Genomic DNA, 22,136 nt, shown 5'->3' on the forward strand with positions numbered 1-22,136 from the left:
TGAGTAAAAGAAGGGCCCATGGGATTCGAGGCAAGGTACTAACATGGATTGACGATTGGCTGTCAGGCAGGAGGCAGAGAGTTGGGATAAAAGGTTCTTTTTCGGAATGGCAACCGGTGATGAGTGGTGTCCCGCAGGGTTCAGTGTTGGGGCCACAGCTGTTCTCTTTATATATTAACAATCTAGATGACGGGACTGGGGGCATTCTGGCTAAGTTTGCCGATGATACAAAGATAGGTGGAGGGGCAGGTAGTATGGAGGAGGTGGGGAGGCTGCAGAAAAATTTGGACAGTTTAGGAGAGTGGTCCAAGAAATGGCTGATGAAATTCAACGTGGGCAAGTGCGAGGTCTTGCACTTTGGAAAAAAGTATAGAGGCATGGACTATTTTCTAAACGGTGACAAAGTTCATAATGCTGAAGTGCAAATGGACTTGGGAGTCCTAGTCCAGGATTCTCTAAAGGTAAACTTGCAGGTTGAGTCCGTAATTAAGAAAGTAAATGCAATGTTGTCTTTCATCTCAAGAGGCTTGAAATATAAAAGCAGGGATGTACTTCTGAAGCTTTATAAAGCATTAGTTAGGCCCCATTTAGAATACTGTGAGCAATTTTGGGCCCCACACCTCAGGAAGGACATACTGGCACTGGAGCGGGTCCAGCGGAGATTCACATGGATGATCCCAGGAATGGTAGGCCTCACATACGATGAACGTCTGAGGATCCTGGGATTATATTCATTGGAGTTTAGGAGGTTGAGGGGAGATCTAATAGAAACTTACAAGATAATGAATGGCTTAGATAGGGTGGAAGTAGGGAAGTTGTTTCCATTAGCAGGGGAGACTAGGACCCGGGGGCACAGCCTTAGAATAAAAGGGAGTCACTTTAGAACAGAGATGAGGAGAAACTTCTTCAGCTAGAGAGTGGTGGGTCTGTGGAATTCATTGCCACAGAGGGCGGTGGAGGCCGGGACGTTGAGTGTCTTTAAGACAGAAGTTGATAAATTCTTGATTTCTCGAGGAATTAAGGGCTATGGAGAGCGGGTAAATGGAGTTGAAATCAGCCATGATTGAATGGTGGAGTGGACTCGATGGGCCGAATGGCCTTACTTCCGCTCCTATGTCTTATGGTCTTGTCATGTCTGTACTGACTTTGTACAAGAGCCTTGGTTTCCTGGTTAAGTTCCATTTGCGACTGTTCTGCCCCCATATGACCAGCCCATCTGTATCATCCTGTGATTTAAGGCTTTTGTCCTCGCTAGTTCCCACACCAACAATTTTCCATCTGCAGACTTATTGATCATACCTCCAATCTTCACGTATTTCAAATCCTAGATTTTATATATAATTACTATTGGTGGTTGAGGATGCACCAGGATCTTCCTGTGAGACATTCGAGAGCTTTAATAACGCTGGAGAACCAATGCTGAGAAAGCTGATGTTCTGGTCAAGGCTAATAACTGGGTGCTGCCTTGCCTGTCTCTGAATTTACTCCACTCCTGTTCATTCTCCACTTATGTAATAAGCATTGATCATAATGACTGGGAAGAGGTTGCTGCCAATCGGTCACTATCGTGACAACGTGTGCATCAAACATCATCATTAGGGTGGCACGGTAGCACAGTGATTAGCACTGTTGCTTCACAGCACCAGGGTCCCGGGTTCGATTCCCGCTTGGGTCACTGCCTATGCAGTCTGAACGTTCTCCCCAAAAGACGTGCTTGTTAGGAGAATTGAGCTTTCACCTGAACAGGTGCCGGAGTGTGGCGACTTGGAGATTTTCACAGTAACTTCATTGCAGTGTTAATGTAAGCCTACTTTTGTCAATAAAGATTATTATTTTTTGTTTTATTGATGTTCTTGTAAAATATTGACCTGTTATATTTTCTTTGATAATTTACTTTCATAATGGAGGTGGCACCGTGAAGAATGTGTCAGTCAGTAAGGATTGTCAGTGAGGATTGATCAGCATTTTCTAATTGGAGATGTTAATCAGAGGAAGCGTTCAGGCACTGAATTGCAGAGTTTTTTACAAAAACAACTTAGGACTGAAGTAAAAATTCATAATTTTATTGTTCATCAGTTTCTTTGGGAGGTCTTAAATCGAAGGATAAGATCACAGATGATGCTTTTAAAAAGGGACCCTGCCATCACAAAAACCAACATATATCTTGAAGATTAAACTCCAGCCAGTTAACATTAGGAGGAAAGTAAATAATAATAATCTTTATTGTCACATAGGGACTTACATTAACACTGCAATGAAGTTACTGTGAAATGCCCCTCATCACCACATTTTGGTGCCTGTTCGGGTACACTGAGGGAGAATTCAGAATGTCCAAATTGCCTAACAGCACGTCTTTCGGGACTTATGGAAGGAAACCGGAGCACCCGGAGGGAACCCACACAGACACAGGGAGAACATGCAGACTCCGCACAGACAGCGACCCAAGCCGGGAATCGAACTGGGACCCTGGTGCTGTGAAGCATGAAGGAGCATTGAGGGAGCATTAAGGTTCAGACAGGAGAAGATCACCAGGAACGATGGAGAAATAACAGAAATATTAAATAATTACTTTGCATCATTGTTTCCCAGGGAGATAGAACAGGTCAACAGGACATTGAATGATAAGGTGATTATTGATTGCACTAATCAAACTCAAAGGGGATAAAGCCCCTGATCTGAATGGATTACATCCATGTATTTTAAAAGATTTGCAGGGAGGGACATTACTGCTCAAATTTAATAATTAATTAAAAAGGTTCAGTTCTAAAAGACTGGCAGCTCAGTAATGTAATTCCTATAATTAAAATGGTGGCCAGAACATGCCCAGGAAATTATGAAACAATTAGCTGCACATTGGTAAATAATCGAATCCTGAGTAAAGGAGGGAACTTTTAAAATCTGGAAAAGATAAACATAACAATGAATAGTCAATATGGATTTCAAATGGGAAAATCTTGTCTGACCAACTTTGTCTGACCAAAGTTATGTGTCTTGCTGCTTGTGCGTGTGCTGCTTATCATTAGGTGTAAGCAACCTTCCTCCCCAATGTGGTTCCTGAGAATTCCATTGATTTGAATGGTACGATTTGAGTCAGAGAGTTTTTCCAGGAGTGAAAGAGGCACTTTGACCCATCGGGTCTCCATCAGCCATCAAGCACCTATTTACTCTAATCCCATTTTCCAGCACTTAGTCCGTAGCCTTCCATGCAATGGCATTTCAAATGCTCATCTAAATACTTCTTAAATGTTGTGAAGTTTACATTCTCTACCACACTTTCAGACAGTGAGTTCCAGATTCCCACCACCCTCTGGGTGAAGAAGTTTTTCTTCGCATCTCCTATAAACCTCCTGCCATTACCTGAAATCTATGCACCTGCTTATTGACCCCTCCGGTAAGGGGAAAGTTCCCTTCTATGCCCACTGGTTATTGACCCTTCCACTCAGAGGAAAGATTCCTTCCTATTCATCCCATCTATTCACCACTAATTCACTCAATAATTTTATATACCTCAATCAGGTTCCCCTCAGCCTTCTCTGCTCCAAGGAAAACAATCCCAGCCGATCCAGTCTCTCTTGCTTGCTGAAATACTCCAGCCCAGGCCATCCTGGTGAATCTACTCTGCATCCTCTCAATTGCAATCACTTCCTTCCAGAACTGCACACACTACTCCAGCTGTGGTTTAACCAGCATTTTTTACAGCCCCATCATAACCTCCCTGCTCTTATAGTCTATGCCTCAGTTAATAAAGGCAAGTATTCCATATTGCTTTTTAATCCCCCTATCTACCTGTCCTCCTGTCTTCAAGGACCGATGGATATGCCCACCAAGGTCCCTCTGATCCTCTAGGGTCCGACCATTAATTGTTTATTCTCTTGCCTTGTTTGCAGATTCTTTACCCAGCGCGAAACTGCAGGCTGACGGTGTGCTGTGTAAAACCTGACATTCCACAGGCCCCACTTTCCTGGAACAACATGAAGAATCTGTTTAAATCCACAAATACAAAGCTCCAGTTTTCTCCTGGAGTTGAGACAAATCAACTTTCAAAATGATGCAGACTTTCAGCCAATGAGGGAGATCCGGGCTGAGCCCCGCCCCTCATTCACTCCGATTGGTTGGGGGACCAGCTGCTCCCGCTCTGTTCTCCAGTCCCGCCCCCTACTCCAAATGGCCCGGAGCTGCCGTCAATCACTCCCAGGGCATGGTGGGCTGGAGCATGCGCAGTGCCTGGAGTAGCTCCGGTTGAGACGGTTGTGCGGAAATTCTCAGTCCGATCTGCTACCGCCGGGTAAGTCATGAGGGAGGGATTGAGGCGGCGGATGTGTCCGGCGGCTTCATAAAAACTCCGTTCAGGCTCCAAGCCCCGAATACGAAGCTCGGATACAGCAGCTGAACCGGCGAAAGCTGCTCGGGATTTTCCCCAACACAGGCCCGGGTGGACGAAGTGTGGGGCAGTGCGCATGCGCACGGATCGAGCGCCCCTGCGTTGCCCCGCCTCCCATTCATTCTGGTTGGTTGGAGGACCAGCCGCTCTCTTTCGGTCCCTCAGCCACGCCTCCTCTCCCTATTGGTCCGAACCTGCCGTCAATCAGTCCCCGGGCATTGTGAGCTGGAGCAAACCCTTCACCATCATTGTCAGCTCCCTGGTTTGCAGCTGCGGAGCTTCTCCCTCCCTCCCGGGAACAGGCCCAGGTTATCGGGCACCATCCTGCAGACACTGGAGGATGGTTCACATCAGAGGATGGGGGAGGGGGAAAAGAAATAAGAGCTTCCACTTTTTACTCAAATCAATGAGGACTCTGATCTCTGGCAAGGAAGGAAACCCTGGCAGGTGGGCGGGGAGGATTCACAAACACCCGCTGGAGGCCCCAAGCCCCCAATAGGACCCATTGGTTTTATTGTCAGTCTGCAGACAGGAGCTGGAGAACTGAACCCAGGCAGAGGAGAGGGAGGGAGAAAACTGGGAGTGGAGGAAAGAAATGGTGCCAATGGTGAGATGGGTTTGGATTTCAGCCCAGGGAGGAGGGAGACTGTGTGGGATGGGGATTTACAGCTTTGGGGGAACAAGAGAGGAAAAAATGTTCCAGAGAAACTAGAATTGCCTGTTGTACACTATTGTAAACTCCTTTTACAGGGGGTTAGAATTGGAGAAGTTACGCATCATAAACTTGTAGCGCACAAAGACTCCGTGAGACAAATAGAGTGAAGTCGATGAGGCTTTATTAAGCGTGTCTGTTCCCCCGCAGCTCAATAGTAGAATGGCCTGCGGGGGAGGACTCCGGCTTCTTATACTCCGCTTTCAGGACGGAGCTAGAGGTCAACGGCCAACCAGGACCCGGGATCTGTCAGCCAATGACATTAGGGCTTCCAGTCCCACATGACCCCTAATACATACTATCACAAAACTCAATCCTTGTCAAAAATGAACCCGGCGGGGTGATGCTTCGTATGGTGGTAAGGGTTTACAGGGCTGGTCCTGGGAGGAAAAAACAGTCACATGGCAATACAGTATTGTACAATTTTGTCCTGTTTCAACTATTTACAGAAGGTATCGGGAGAAAAGCAAAATGTTCTTGTGAAAAGTCCATACATTGATTTAGATCGACGCCACGAGTCGGTCGGGCGGTCTGGTCGTCCGTGTCGATCGCCGCGGCCCCGGTGGTGGTGGTGGTGCTTGTACCGGTGTTGTCGTCTCCGGGATCCTTACGGTTTCCGCTTGGGCTTTATTCTTGGTCGGGCCTGAGGGGAGGGGAACCGATCGTCCTGGGAAGTGGGAGGTCGCGGGGTGCGGCGGTGGCAGGAAGGGGGGGGGTTGGGTGAATGGTGTCGGGGGGGTGTGTGTTGCCGGCGGGCGCCAGATCTCGCAGGGAGACCGTGTCCTGTCGGCTGTCGGGGTACTCCACGTAAGCGTACTGCGGGTTCGCGTGGAGGAGGTGAACCCTTTCGACCAACGGGTCCGCCTTATGTGCCCGCACATGCTTTTGGAGCAAGATGGGTCCTGGGGCCGCCAGCCAGGTCGGCAGCGACGTTCCAGAGGAGGACCTCCTAGGGAAGACAAGGAGACGCTCATGAGGCGTTTGATTAGTGCTCGCACATAATAGCGACCGGATGGAGTGGAGAGCGTCCGGGAGGACCTCCTGCCACCGTGAAACTGGGAGGTCCCTGGACCGTAGGGCCAGTAGGACGGTCTTCCAGACCGTGTCGTTCTCCCTCTCTACTTGCCCGTTCCCCCGGGGTTGTAGCTGGTCGTCCTGCTCGAGGCTATGCCCTTGCTGAGCAGGAACTGGCGCAGCTCGTCACTCATGAAAGAGGACCCCCTGTCGCTGTGGATATATGCGGGGCAACCGAACAGTGTGAAGATGGTGTTCAGGGCTTTAATGACTGTGGCCGCGGTCATGTCAGAGCAGGGAATGGCGAATGGGAAGCGGGAGTATTCGTCCACCACATTAAGAAAGTATGTGTTGCGGTCGGTGGAGGGGAGGGGCCCTTTGAAATCGAGACTAAGGCGTTCAAAGGGGCGGGAAGCCTTAATCAGGTGCGCACCATCCGGACTGAAAAATTGCGGTTTGCATTCCGCGCAGATGTGGCAGTCCCTTGTGACTGTACGGACATCCTCTAAAGAGTATGGGAGGTTGCGGGACTTGATAAAGTGGAAAAACCGAGTGACCCCCGGGTGGCAGAGGTCCTCGTGGAGGGTTTGGAGGCGGTTAATTTGTGCGTTGGCACATGTGCCGCAGGATAGGGCATCGGACGCCTCGTTCAGCTTTCCGGGACGATACAAAATCTCGTAGTTGAAGGTGGAGAGCTCGATCCTCCACCTTAAGATCTTGTCGTTTTTGATTTTGCCCCGCAGTGCATTATCGAACATGAAGGCTACCGACCGTTGGTCAGTGAGGAGAGTGAATCTCCTGCCGGCCAGGTAATGCCTCCAATGTCGCACAGCTTCCACTATGGCTTGGGCTTCCTTTTCCACTGAGGAGTGGCGGATTTCTGAGGCGTGGAGGGTCCGGGAGAAAAAGGCCACGGGTCTGCCCGCTTGGTTAAGGGTGGCTGCTAGAGCTACGTCTGAGGCGTCGCTCTCGACCTGGAAGGGGAGGGACTCGTCGATGGCGCGCATCGTGGCCTTTGCGATATCCGCTTTGATGCGGCTGAAGGCCTGGCAAGCCTCTGTCGACAGAGGGAAGGTAGTGGTCTGTATTAGGGGGCGGGCCTTGTCTGCGTACTGGGGGACCCACTGGGCGTAGTATGAAAAAAAACCCAGGGCTTTGGAGCAGTGCGCGAGGGGAAATTCCATGAGGGCGCGCATACGTTCGGGGTCGGGGCCTATTATCCCATTGCGCACTACGTAGCCCAGAATGGCTAGCCGATTGGTGCTAAAAACGCACTTGTCCTCGTTGTACGTGAGGTTCAAGGCTTTGGCAGTCTGGAGGAATTTTTGGAGGTTGGCGTCGTGGTCCTGCTGGTCGTGGCCGCAGATGGTTACATTGTCGAGATACGGGAACGTGGCCCGCAACCCATGTTGATCAACCATTCGGTCCATCTCCCGTTGGAAGACCGAGACCCCGTTTGTGACGCCAAATGGGACCCTTAGGAAATGGTATAATTGCCCGTCTGCCTCGAAGGCTGTGTACTTGCGGTCACTTGGGCGGATGGGGAGCTGATGGTAGGCGGACTTGAGGTCCACGGTGGAGAAGACTTTATATTGGGCAATCCGATTGACCATGTCGGATATGCGGGGGCGAGGGTACGCGTCTAGTTGCGTGTACCTGTTGATGGTCTGGCTATAGTCTATGACCATCCTTTGTTTCTCCCCTGTCTTCACTACTACCACCTGCGCTCTCCAGGGACTATTGCTGGCCTGGATTATGCCCTCCTTTGGTAGCCGCTGGACTTCGGACCGAATGAAGGTCCGGTCCTGGGCGCTGTACCGTCTGCTCCTAGTGGCGACGGGTTTGCAATCCGGGGTGAGGTTCGCAAACAAGGACGGGGGTTGCACCTTGAGGGTTGCGAGGCCGCAGATAGTGAGTGGGGGTATTGGGCCGCCGAATTTGAACGTAAGGCTCTGTAGATTGCATTGGAAATCTAATCCCAGTAAGGTGGGGGCGCAGAGTTGGGGAAGGACGTTTAGTTTGTAGTTTTTGAACTCCCTCCCCTGCACCGTTAGGGTAACTATGCAGAATCCTTGGATCTGTACGGAGTGGGATCCTGCAGCTAGGGAAATCTTTTGTGCGCTGGTATAGGTGGTCAAGGAACAGCGTCTTACCGTGTCGGGGTGGATAAAGCTCTTCGTGCTCCCGGAGTCGACTAGGCATGGTGTCTCGTGGCCGTTTATTAGCACCGTTGTCGTCGTCGTCTGGAGTGTCCGGGGCCGAGCTTGATCGAGCGTAATTGAAGCGAGACGTGGTTGTAGTAGTGGAGTGGGGTCCGTTGTTGCCGTCCAAGATGGCGTCGGGGATGATCAAAATGGCCGCCCCCATACATCGCAGATGGCGGCGGGGGTGGACAAAATGGCCGCCCCATACATCGCAGATGGTGGCGGGGGTGGACAAAATGGCCACCCCCACGCGTCGTAGAGGTTTGGGGTGGTCCAAGATGGCGGCGCCCTTCCTCCCCTCGTGGTGGCCGGGACCCAAAATGGCGGCGTCTGCAGGTCGCACATGGGGCGCTGGGGGGGTTGGGGAGCGTTAGGACCGCACGGGGCTCCCTCATCTCCGGGGACAGCGGTGGTCGGGACCCAAGTTGGTAGCGCCGGCGGGTCAGACGTGGGGCGCGGGGGGGTGTTAGGGGGGCGTTAGAGACGGCCAGAACTCCCTCTTCTCCGTGGGGAGTGGTGGTCGGGACCCAAAGTGGTAGCGCCGGCTGGTCATACATGGGGTGCGCGGGGGGGGGGTTGGGGATCGTAAGCGGCGTGCAGGGCTCCCTGTTCTCCCGGGACCGCGGTGGTCGGGACCCAGAGCGGCTGCGCCTGCGGGTGGGGAGCGTAAACGGCTTGCAGGGCTCCCTGTTCTCCCGGGACAGCGGCGACCTCACGGGACCGGCACACAACCGCGAAATGGCCCTTTTTCCCGCAGCTCTTGCAGATCGCTGCGCGGGCCGGGCAGCGCTGCCGGGGGTGTTTCGCCTGGCCGCAGAAATAGCAGCGGGCGCCCCCGGTGCGACTTGGCGTTTGGACCGCGCAAGCCTGTGGGGTGTCCGGGGAGGGTGGGGGGTGGGTTTGTCGCGACGGGTACGTACGGAGCCCAATGGGCTGCCGCGCGGTCGGGGCCGTAGGCGCGGGTATTACGCGCGGCCACGTCTAGGGAGGCTGCTAGGGCCCGGGCCTCTGAGAGTCCTAGCGACTCTCTTTCTAGAAGTCTTTGGCGGATTTGGGAGGAATTCATACCTGCCACAAAAGCATTGCGCATTAACATGTCCGTGTGTTCATTTGCGTTCACCGAAGGGCAGCTGCAGGTTCGTCCCAAAATCAGCAGCGCGGCGTAGAATTCGTCCATCGATTCTCCGGGACCTTGCCGTCTCGTCGCGAGCTGGTAGCGAGCGTAGATTTGGTTAACTGGGCGGACATAGAGACTTTTCAGTGCTGCAAACGCCGTCTGGAAATCCTCCGAGTCTTCGATGAGGGAGAAGATCTCCGTGCTCACCCTCGAGTGCAGGACCTGTAGTTTTTGGTCTTCTGTGACCCGGCCGGTGGCCGTTCTGAGGTAGGCCTCGAAACAAGTCTGCCAGTGCTTGAAGGCTGCTGCCACGTTCACTGCGTGGGGGCTGATCCTCAGGCATTCCGGAATGATCCTGAGCTCCATAGTCCTTTTTTTTTTTAGGCACGCTTAATAAATTGTAGCGCACAAAGACTTCGTGAGACGAATAGAGTGAAGTCGATGAGGCTTTATTAAGCATGTCTGTTCCCCCGCAGCTCGATAGTAGAATGGCCTGCGGGTGAGGACTCCGGCTTCTTATACTCCGCCTTCAGGGCGGAGCTAGAGCTCAACGGCCAACCAGGACCCGGGATCCGTCAGCCAATGACATTAGGGCTTCCAGTCCCACATGACCCCTAATACATACTACCACAAAACTCAATCCAACAGAAAGGTTGATTTCTATCCTGCATTGACAGTGATGACTTTTGTAACATGAGATTACAGCTCTCAGGAAAGATTAAATGGAGAGGGGCCTTTTTTCTATTGAAAACAACCAATTAAGCGGTGGCCTGATAGAAATCTTTAAAATTATCAGTTCTTTAAAATTATCAGTACTTTTGAGAGGGGTCGATGTGAGAGAGTCCAAAATCAGTGACCATTAATAAACAACAAGTCATAATTACAAGATAGTTACGAATAAATCCAAGGGGGCAATTTGGACAAATTTTTTATCACATGTTCAGAATGTGCAACTCATTACCATGGGAAGGAGTTGAGGAAACTGCTGAGATGTTTTCAAAAGGAAACGGGACAAGCACATGAGAGAAAATGGAATCGAAAATCAGCTGAAAGGCTGAGATTTGATAGGTGTGACAGTCGGAGATGTATAAGACCATAAGACATAGGAGTGGCAGTAAGGGCATTCGGCCCATCGAGTCCACTCCATCATTCAATCATGGCTGATTTCAACTCCATTTACCCGCTCTCTCTCCATAGCCCTTAATTCCTCGAGAAATCAAGAATTTATCAACTTCTGTCTTAAAGACACTAACGTCCCGGCCTCCACCGCCCTCTGTGGCAATGAATTCCACAGACCCACCACTCTCTGGCTGAAGAAATTTCTCCTCATCTCTGTTCTAAAGTGACTCCCTTTTATTCTAAGGCTGTGCCCCCGGGTCCTAGTCTCCCCTGCTAATGGAAACAACTTCTCTACATCCACCCTATCTAAGCCATTCATTATCTTGTAAGTGTCTATTAGATCTCCCCTCAATCTCTTAAACTCCAATGAATATAATCCCAGGATCCTCAGACGTTCATCGTATGTTAGGCCTACCATTCCTGGGATCATCCGTGTGAATCTCCGCTGAACCCGCTCCAGTGCCAGTATGTCCTTCCTGAGGTGTGGGGCCCGAGTAAGGACAGCAGCAGAATCTGTGACAGAATGGCCTGTTTGTGTCTTATATATTCACAGTAATTCAATGTAATCTCCTTTTACAGAATATTTGCAGATGTAAACATCATGTCGAGATCTGACAGTCACTTGATTCATCAGGACCGGCCTTTCAACGTGGAAGGAGAAATGTTTGTCTGTTTTGTCTTTCGGGAAAAAATTCAAAAATCACTGTGATTGGAAAAGCACCGAGACACAGACATCAAAGTAATTTTCCACAGTTAGCTGGAACTGAGCTTTAACCAATCACACAGCATGAAATTAAATTGCAGCATTTACATCAGGGAGACACCGTACTCAGGCTTCAACTGATGATCCAAGTTGGAGAGACATAAGGACATTCGCACCAAAGGAATCAAGAAGCAGCAATTGGACATTCAGCCCCGTGAGCCTGTTCCACCATTTAATAACTTCACGGCTGATCTGACAGTGACTGCAAATCTGCATCCCACCTACACCTGGTAACCTGTCAATAACCATGGAGAAACCGTGGAAATGTGGGGACTGTGGGATGGGATGCTATTCTCCGTCTGAAATGCAAACTCATCGACGTATTCACACTGGGGAAAGGCCGTTCATCTGCTCTGTGTGTGGGAAGGGATTCACTCTGTCATCCCACCTCCTGACACACCAACTTGTTCATACTGATGAGAGACCGTTTAAATGTGCTGACTGTGAGAAGAGCTTTAAAAGCAGAAATTATTTACTGACACACCAACGCACTCACACTGGGGAGAGGCCGTTCACCTGCTCCGTGTGTGGGAAGGGATTCATTTGTGCATCTCACCTCCAGACACACCAACTTGTTCATACTGATCAGAGACCTTTTAAATGTGCTGACTGTGAGAAGAGCTTTAGAAGCAGAAATAATTTACTGACACATCAACGCACTCACACTGGGGAGAGGCCATTCACCTGTCTGGAATGTGGGAAGGGATTTAATGATTTGTCAAACCTCCGGACTCACCATCAGGTTCACTCTGACCAGAGACCGTTTAAATGTGCTGACTGTGAGAAGAGCTATAAAAGCAGAAATAATTTACTGATACATCAACGCACTCACACTGGGGAGAGGCCATTCACCTGCTCCGTGTGTGGGAAGAGATTCACATGTTCATCCGACCTTGTGATACACCAATTTGTTCACACTGATCAGAGACCTTTTAAATGTGCTGACTGTGAGAAGAGTTTTAAAAGTAAAAAGCATTTAATGTCACATCAACGGACTCACACTGGGGAGAGGCCGTTCACCTGCTCCATGTGTGGGAAGAGATTCACATGTTCATCCGACCTTCTGAAACACCAGCGAGTTCACACTGGGGAGAGACCGTACACTTGCCCCATGTGTGAGAAGAAATTCACTCGGTCATCCGACCTGACTTCACACCAACTTGTTCACACTGATCAGAAACCTTTTAAATGTTCTGAATGTGAAAAGAGATTTAAAAGAAAAACAAGTCTGCGGAAACACCAGCGAGTTCACACTGAAACAGAATCATAGAATTTACAGTGCAGAAGGAGGGCATTTGGCCCATCGAGTGCACCGGCCCTTGCAAAGAGCACCTTACTTAAGCCAAGTTACCTCCAACCTAACCCATAACCCCACCTAACCTTTTTGGATACTAAGGTCAATTTATCATGGCCAATTCATCTAACCTGCACATCTTTGAACTGTGGGGGGAAACCGGAGCACCTGGAGGAAACCCACGAAGACACTGGGACAACGCGCAGACACCGCACAGACAGTGACCCAAGCCGGGAATCAAACCCGGGACCCTGGAGCTGTGAAGCAAATGTGCTAACTGTTAAATCCCAAATTTCTTTACCCGTCAGTCTGGCCTCAATAAAAGTCGAGATGGATTTGCAGGTACAGCATTAGTTATTTTATTTAGCTTGCAAGCTTGATTCATTTCACAGAGGCATAAGACACACACATCTAGTCTCCTACACCCCGGAAAGCGAATGAACAAAGAGACAAAGGGATCTCTGCAAATCAATTCAAATGGTATCAAGTTTCACATACACGATTCCCATAGGTCATCCTATACCACTCCTGACCTAGTCAGACATTCTGATTGGCTCACTTCCAATCCCTTCCTCTGGCCCCTATTACCCAGCATCCTTTTCTCCCCCTATGGTGGACACACCTCCTCCTTGCTTTGCCATGCGGTCTGAAATCCTTTGTCTGTGAACTCACCAGAATGAGACTGGCCTATCTCTACATTACAGTAACTAATATCCCTAAAGTAACTATTTTATATCACATTCGTCATAACCACTGTGCTACTGTGTCACCCAAACGTGGGAGCGGTACTTGGGAGAGGCTGTTCAACCGCTCCGTGTGTGGGAGGAGATTCACTCAGTCAAACAACCTGAACAGACATCAGCAAGTTCACAGGCAACAGCAGGGTTTAGATTCAGCTGTTGTTGCTACTGTTAGTCACATCCAGGACTGAATGATGCCTGGATGTCTGTTTCCAGTGGGACTCCACAGTTTCCAGTATATATCAATGATTTAGACTTAAATGTATGCACCAGGATTACACAAAAGGTGCAGATATGTTTTAGACAATGAGGGAGAAAGCCATGGACTGGGTCAGGTGGACAGAAAAATGGTGAATGGAAATTTAGATACGGAGAGGTTCGAAACACACGACAGTTAATTCCCGATAAAAATAAGGTCACTGATTGGTGGGGAAGCTACAAATAATCCTTTTTAAAAAAAATAATAAATTCAGAGTACCCAGTTATTCTTATTTTTTTCCCAATTAAGGGGCAATTTAGCGTGGCCAATCCACCTAACCTGCACATCTTTAGGTGGTGGGGGTGAAACCCATGCAGACACGTGGAGAATGTGCAAACTCCACACGGACAGTGACCAAGGGCCAGGATTCAAACCAGGCTCCTCAGCGCTGTAGTCCCACTGCTCCACGTGCTGTCCTAGCTACAAATAATTCAAATAACTTTATTGAACAGTTCTCAAATGGAAAGGCACTTGCCCACATTAAAACTAAGGATCTGCAATTGACCTTTGATCAAGCAAGTCATATTTAGGGCAAGATTATAAACAGACGGCATTCATTTAAAGTGATTATAAAAAGAAGCAATGCTGAGCAAAGCTAGGAGAGTGGGCAAAGAAGTGGCAGATGGAATACAATGTGGAAAAGTGTGAGGTTATGGACTTTCGAAGCAGGCATAAACTATTTTCTAAATGGGGAAATGCTGAGGAAATCACAAGCACAAAGGGAATTGGAAGTCCTTGTTCAAGATTCTCTTCAGGTTAACGTGCAGGTTCAGTCGGCAGTTAGGAAGGCAAATGCAATGTATTCATGTCAAGAGGGCGAGAATACAAGTCCAGGGATGTAATTCTGAGGCTGTATAAGGATCTGATCAGACCCCATTTGGAATATTATGAGCAGTTTTGGGCCCCGTATCTAAGAAGGACGTGTTGGCCTTGGAAAAGGTCCAGAGGAGGTTTACAAGAATGATCCCTGGAATGAAGAATTTGTATGAGGAACGGTTGAGGACTCTGGGTCTGTACTTGTTGGAGTTTAGAAGGATATGGGGGATCTTATTAAAACTTATGGGATACTGCAAGGCCTGGGTAGAGTGGACATGGAGAAGATGTTTCCACTAGTTGGAAAAAGTAGAAGCAGTGGACACAATCTCACACTAAAGGGCGATCCTTTAAAACAGAGTAAGAAGTCTTACAACACCAGGTTAAAGTCCAGCAGGTTTGTTTCGACTCACTAGCTTTAAGGGCACAGTTCCTTCCTCAGATGATGATGAGGAATTAAAACAGATGAGGAGGAATTTCTTCAGCCAGAGGGTGGTGAATCTGTGGAACTCTTTGCCACAGAATGCCGTGGAGGCCAAATCACTGAGAGTCTTTAAGATGGAGATAGATAGATTCTTGATTAATAAGCGGATCAGCGGTTATGGGGAGAAGGCAGGAGAATGGAGATGAGAAAAATATCAGCCATGATTGAATGGCGGAGCCGATCCGAGTGGCCTAATTCTGTTCCTATGTCATATGATGTGAAGAAAAACATTCTGTGCTGCGTGTGGGATCATGAATGCACTGCTCGAAAATGTGGTGGAGGCAGATTCAATTGATGCCTTGAAAAGAGAATTGGACAACTATCTGTTACTATCAGATCAGCCATGAGCTTATTAAATGGTGGAGCAGACTGGGCTGAATAGCCAACTCCAGCTCCTTGCTCATCTATTCGTATCTTTTGAGGAGAAAAATATCTGCAGAGTTCAGGGCCAATGACAGGGGATTGTGACTGTTGCAGAAAGTTGGCACAGGTACAATTTGTTGAGTGCCTTTGTTTTGTGCTGTCACCTTTCTATGCCTCTGTGTTATGAGGGAAATGCAGAACACCAATGCAAGAGAGGCAGATTACTCCCTCGATATGGATTGGACTTGTTTATTGTCACGTGTACCGAGGTACAGTGAAAAGTATTATTCTGCGAGCAGCTCAAACAGATCATTTTGTAAATGAAAAGAAAGTAAACTAAAAAGAAAATACATAATATGGCAACACAAGGTGCACAATGTAAATATATAGACAAAGGCATTGAGTGAAGCATACAGGAGTGTAGTATTAATCAGGTCAGTCCAGAAAAGGGTCATTTAGGAGTCTGGTAATAGCGGGGAAGAAGCTGTTTTCAATCTGTTTGTGCGTGTTCTCAGACTTTTGTATCTCCTGCCCGATCGAAGAAGTTGGAAGAGTGAATAAGCCGGGTGAGAGGGGTCTTTAATTATGCTGCCCGCTTTCCCCAGGCAGCGGGAGGTGTGGATAGAGCCAGTGGATGGGAGGCAGGTTTGTGTGATGGACTGGGCTGTGTTCACTACTCTCTGACGTTTCTTGCGATCTTGGGCCGAGCAGTTGCCATACCAGGCTGTGATGCAGCCAGATAGGATGCTTTCTATGGTGCATCTGTAAAAGTTGGTAAGAGTCAGTGTGGACATGCCAAATTTCCTTAGTTTCCTGAAGAAGTATAGGCGCTGTTGTGCTTTCTTGGTGGTAGTGTCGATGTGCGTGGACCAGGACAGATTTTTGGTGATGGAAACCCTGTGCCCCAGTGCAGGAGAGGCTGGTTGTTGGGCAGTGTGAGCTGAACATACATGGCTGGATAAAGATTAAGGCAGATGTCAAGACCCTTGGAGTGAAAACAAGTCTGGAGGGAGTGGGTCAAAAAACCTGGAGAGTTGCATTTTGTATGAATCGTGAGTGATCCAGTCACAATTATGAACAGTAAACTAAATCTATCACTGGTTTGATGAGATGAGTCGATGGGCCGAGTGGCCTCCTTCTGCAATGTAAATTCTAAATTCTTTGATTTAACGTGTCCCAGGTGTTGTAAATACTGTACATACTGTAGATCAGTCTGCTTGCTGCCCATGTCTAAGTGATATCAGAATAATGTGCTTCTGTATTAAATAAAGTATCCAAAACTCTCATTGTGCTTCATGCCCAGCATCTTGCCTAACTGTGGATCTTCTGTTTTGCTAACTGGGAAATAGAATCTTCCTGTTTACTAATTGCTCTATGGCGGCTGTGTTACCCAGAATCCCCCGCGCTGCAGAAAGTTCCCGATCAGTGAGTGTACGAGGCCAGTGCGCAGGTGCAGTGTGGGTGTGTGCTCTGAGCATGCTCAGTGTCAGTCATGGTGAGAGAGTGAGGAGGAGCTGGGTTGAACACAACAGTGAGCTGTATCCCTGTGAGAAGGGCATCTCCCAGTCTCTGTTTGACTCTCCTACAGCTTCCTATCATGGTTGAGTTGGACAAGGAACTCTCGTCATTTGAGCTGGAAAAGGCCATTGATTGCTGACCAAACAGCAAGGTGCCCAGCAAGGATGGAATTCCAGCTGAACTGCCCACACACGGAAAGTCCCATCGACTGTCACACCTTCCTGCCCTCCCCTTTTGGGCTGTGAGACTGGTCCACGAGATGCAATAAAAACTGCAGTGACAGAGGAGACAGCATCAACTACAGGGACATCTCACTCCTTCGAGTCAGGGGAAGACCTTCACTTGGGTGATGTTTAAAAGATTCATCTACTTGCAGACTGAGTTTATCCAGAAGCACAGTGCGGTTTCTGTGCTGACAGATCTACAGTGAACATGATCTTCTCCACACACCAGCTACAAGGGAAGAAAACAATTGGGATTTGACCTAAAGCATTTGTGCTGAGAAAGTGAAATGTTCTAATTACTGAGTGAAAGTAAACCTTTCAGTGCGAATCACAATTTACTGGTACAAATGGAAAAGGCACTAAAATGTTTCAATCTCTGAATATAAACTTCAGCCTTGAAGTCATGTTTCGGAGCTCACAAGCTGTGGAAAGCTTTGTGACTGTTTCCTCTTCCCTTTTGTAAACAAGTAGAGAAGTTAACCCTTTCCCCTGACAGCACGGCAATGATTTGAAATAACGACTTTGCCTTTTAAAGATTTGGCTTCATCCCATTTGTTGGGGTCATATTTCCGGCTGCGGGAATCATCGCGGGCGGGATGAAAATTTGCTGGAACATTTTGAAAATAATAATCTTTAGTCACAAGTAGGCTTACATTAACACAGCAATGAAGTTACTGTGAAAATCCCCTAGTCGCCACATTCCAGCGCCTGTCCGGGTACACAGAGGGAGAATTCAGAATGTCCAAATTACCGAACAGCACGTTTTTCGGGACTTGTGGGAGGAAACCGGAGCACCCGGAGGAAACCCATACAGACACGGTGAGAACATGCAGACTCCGCACAGACAATGACGCAAGCCGGGAATCGAACTTGGACCCTGGTACTGTGAAGCAACAGTGCTAACCACTGTGCTACCGGGCCGCCCCTTTAAAGGTCCTTTACCTTGGGCGGGACTTTCCGGTATGGGCTTGGGGAGTTTGGTAAGGTGGAGGAGTGCGACCGGAAAATCCCACCTGTTATCTTTCAAAATAAAATTCTTGGGAATGGGAAATGAGGGAGTTATCTCCGAGCTGATTGGAAATACCTGGACCTGTGTTCCTGAATGTCCCACTTGGAATAAAAGAGAAAAGTCACACCATCAAACGGGAATTGGAATAACTCAGCCTGGGTATAGTTCAATAGAACAGATCAATCTATCAGGGGGAGATGATGGGCTGGGGTAAAGTCACTGGGCTAGTCGGCCAGGACAATGCTCTGGGGACATGGGTTCAAACCCCATCATAGTCACTGGAGGAATTTAAATTCAGTTAATGGAAGCTGGTCTGAGTTACCATCTGGTTCAGTAATGATTCTGGTGTCCTTACCTGGTCTGGCCGAACCCTCAGTGAGGTGCTGGACTCTGAAATGGTCTTCAGGCAATTAGGAATGGCCACATCTCATGAAAAAAATACTTTAAAAAATAATCTGACATCCAGGTACATTCCAGTACATGAAAATAGTCAATATCTGGTGATGTTTGTACCTTTCCCTCTGCACTTTTTAAACTACAATCTTCTACACTTCCTGGGTCGGTATCCCTCTATTCCCATCCTATTCATGTATTTGTCAAGATGCCCCTTCAATGTTACTATCGTCCATGCTTCCACCACCTCCTCCGGCAGTGAGTTCAAGGCACCCACTACCCTCTGTGTAAAAAACTTGCCTCGAACATCAACTCTAATCCTTACCCCTTGCACCTTAAACCTATGCCCCTTAGAAATTGACCCCTCTACCCTGGGGAAAAGCCTCTGACTATCCACTCTGTCTATGCCCCTCATAATTTTGTAGATCTCTATCAGGTCGCCCCTCAACCCCCGTCATTCCAGTGAGAACAAACCGAGTTTATTCAACCGCTCCTCATAGCTAATGCCCTCCATACCAGGCAACATTCTGGTAAATCTCTTCTGCACCCTCTCTAAAGCCTCCACATCCTTCTGGTAGTGTGGCGACCAGAATTGAACACTATACTCCAAGTGTGACCTAACTAAGGTTCTATACAGCTGCAACATGACTTGCTAATTCTTATACTCAATGCCCCGGCCTTCTTGACTACCTTCTCCACCTGTGTTGCCCCTTTCAGTGACCTGTGGACTTGTACACCTAGATCTCGCTGACTTTCAATACTCTTGAGGGTTCTACCATTCACTGTATATTCCCTACCTGCATTAGACCTTCCAAAATACATTGCCTCATATTTGTCTGGATTAAACTCCATCTGCCATCTCTCCGCCCAAGTCTCCAAACAATCTAAATCCTGCTGTAGCCTCTGACAGTCCTCATCGCTATCCGCAATTCCACCAACCTTTGTGTCGTCTGCAAACTTACTAATCAGACCAGTTACATTTTCCTCCAAATCATTTATATATACTACAAACAGCAAAGGTCCCAGCATTGATCCCTGCGGAACACCACTAGTCACACCCCTCAAATTAGAAAAGCATCCTTCCATTGCTACTCTCTGCCTTCTATGACCTAGCCAGTTCTGTATCCACCTTGCCAGCTCACCCCTGATCCCGTGTGACTTCACCTTCTGTACGAGTCTACCACGAGGGACCTTGTCAAAGGCCTTACTGAAGTCCATATAGACAACATCCACTGCCCTACCTGCAGGGTAGGTCATCTTTGTGACCTCTTCGAAAAACTCAACAAGTTAGTGAGACACGACATCCCCTTCACAAAACCATGCTGCCTCTCACTAATACGTCCATTTGCTTCCAAATGGGAGTAGATCCTGCCTCGAAGAATTCTCTCCAGTAATTTCCCTACCACTGACGTAAGGCTCACCGGCCTGTCGTTCCCTGGATTATCCTTGCTACCCTTCTTAAACAGAGGAACATCATTGGCTATTCTCCAGACCTCCGGGATATCACCTGAAGACAGTGAGGATCCAAAGATCTCTGTCAAGGCCTCAGCAATTTCCTCTCTAGCCTCCTTCAGTATTCTGGTGTAGATCCCATCAGGCCCTGGGGACTTATCTACCGTAATATTTTTCAAGACACCCGACACATCATCTTTTTGGATCTCAATGTGACCCAGGCTATCTACTCACCCTTCCAGACTCAACATCCACCAATTCCTTCTCTTTGGTGAATACTGATGCAAAGTATTCATTTAGTACCTCGCCCATTTCCTCTGGCTCCACACATAGACTCCCTTGCCAATCCTTCAGTGGGCCAACCCTTTCCCTGGCTACCCTGCTGTTTATGTACGTGGAAAAAGCCTTGGGATTTTCCTTAACCCTATTTTCCAATGACTTTTCGTGACCCCTTCTAGCCCTCCTGACTCCTTGCTTAAGTGCTGAGTGAATCCCTTCCCACACACAGAGCAGTTGAACGGCCTCTCTCCAGTGTGACTGCTGGTGAATCAGCAGATCCATTTTGCCTTTGAAGCTCTTCTCACAGGCGGAACATTTAAAAGGTCTTGTGTCAGAGTGAACACGTTGGTGTGAAGTGAGGTGGGTAGACTGAGTGAATCCCTTCCCACACACAAGGTAGGTGAATGGTCTCTCCCAAGTGTGACCACGCTAGAAATAGCCCTTTAGTTCCAAAGGTGAAGTGGGGTTACGGGGAGAGAGAAGGGAAAGTGTGCCTGGGTGGGGTGTTCTTTTGTTGGGTTGGTGCAAACTCAATGGGCCGAATGGCCTCCTTCTGCACTGGAGGGATTCTATGATGCTGCAGACTTGTTGAGTTAATCTGGCATTTTCAGTTTTAATTCTAAATTACACACATTTTTAATTCATTAATTATATTTATTGAACCACTATACCATCAACTCCCAGGAGCAGTGTGTTGATGTTTCAGTTATTCTGGCCTTGGGTGACTGTGGAGTTTGCACATTCTCCCCGTGTCTGTGTGGGTCCCCTCCGGGTGTTGCAGTTTTCTCCCACAGTCCAAAGATGTGCAGGTTCGGTGGATTGGCCACACTAAATTGCCCCTTCGTGTCCAAAGGTTAGGCGGGGTTACGGGGATAGGGTGGAGGCATGGGCTTAGGTAGGGGGCCGGTTCCGAAGGCCGGTGCAAACTCGATGGGTCGAATGGCCTCCTTATGCACTGTAAATTCTATGATTCTGTAGGATTTTCTCTCTCAATCTGATCCGCTGGGTGTGTCTGGTGGCATTTTCCTGACGGTAGCACAATGGGTCGCACAGTTGCTTCACAGTGTCAGGGTTCCGAGTTCAATTCCCACTTGGGTCACTGTCTGTGCGGAGTCTGCACGTTCTCTCAGTGTCTGCATGGGTTACCTCCGGCTGCTCCGGTTTCCTCCCACAAGTCCCAAAAGACGTGCTTGTTAGGTGAATTGGACATTCTGAATTCTCCCTCTGTGTACCCGAACAGGCACCGGAGTGTGGTAACTAGGGGCTTTTCACAGTAACTTCATTGCAGTGTTAATGCAAGCCTACTTGTGACAATAATAAACATTATATGTTTGTGTATTTTAGGCAACAGGTGGAACCTCCTTGGTTCTCCCTGTTGTCCCCTCAGATATTCCATCTGTTTTTGGTTAATGTGTCTGAAGTCTGAGTTCTTCCAGTCCGTCTCCAATTCTCCTTCCTGTCTCGGGTATATTGGTCTAGGTAGCTTGGTGTTGCGATTTGTGTTGTTTAGTTGTCTGTCTGTCTGTCTCCAGCAGGTATTGTTGTCTCTCGATAATGACTGTGCTGCTACCCTTGCTTCTAGTCTTCTGAACATATCGGTGTTGGATCCAAGCTCCCGGATTGTCTGTCTTTCTCTCCGGGTAAGATTCTGTTTGTCTCTTGTATTTCACTGTGACAGGGCAGAGACCTGATTGAAGGGATTCAAACATGGGAGTTCTGGGAAAGATGGGCAAGGATTTGGGAGGTGACAACATGTTCAAAGTGTTTGGAGAGGAGAGGGAAGTTGAAGATGGGGCAGTAATTTATAAGTATGGCAGGCCAAGGGTTTGTTTTATTGAGGAGGGGTTGATGATGACAGATTTGAAAGACAGAGGGACAGTACCAGAAGAGAGAGAAATGTTGACAATATCCATGGACACAGGGTAGTTGGCTGATCAGTAGCTCAGTGGGAATAAGGTCGATGGAGCGGGAGCTGGGTCGCATGGACAAGATGAGCTC

The 22,136-nt window shown here is 48.4% G+C and overlaps 1 pseudogene; it reads left to right on the plus strand.

The window, feature by feature from the left end:
• Positions 1 to 3,894: 3,894 nt before the first annotated feature.
• The window catches only part of LOC140419357 (uncharacterized), a 34,460-nt pseudogene continuing 16,218 nt past the window's right edge, over positions 3,895 to 22,136 (plus strand).

This window comes from Scyliorhinus torazame, chromosome 5, assembly GCF_047496885.1.
Source record: "Scyliorhinus torazame isolate Kashiwa2021f chromosome 5, sScyTor2.1, whole genome shotgun sequence".
Lineage (NCBI taxonomy): Eukaryota > Metazoa > Chordata > Chondrichthyes > Carcharhiniformes > Scyliorhinidae > Scyliorhinus > Scyliorhinus torazame.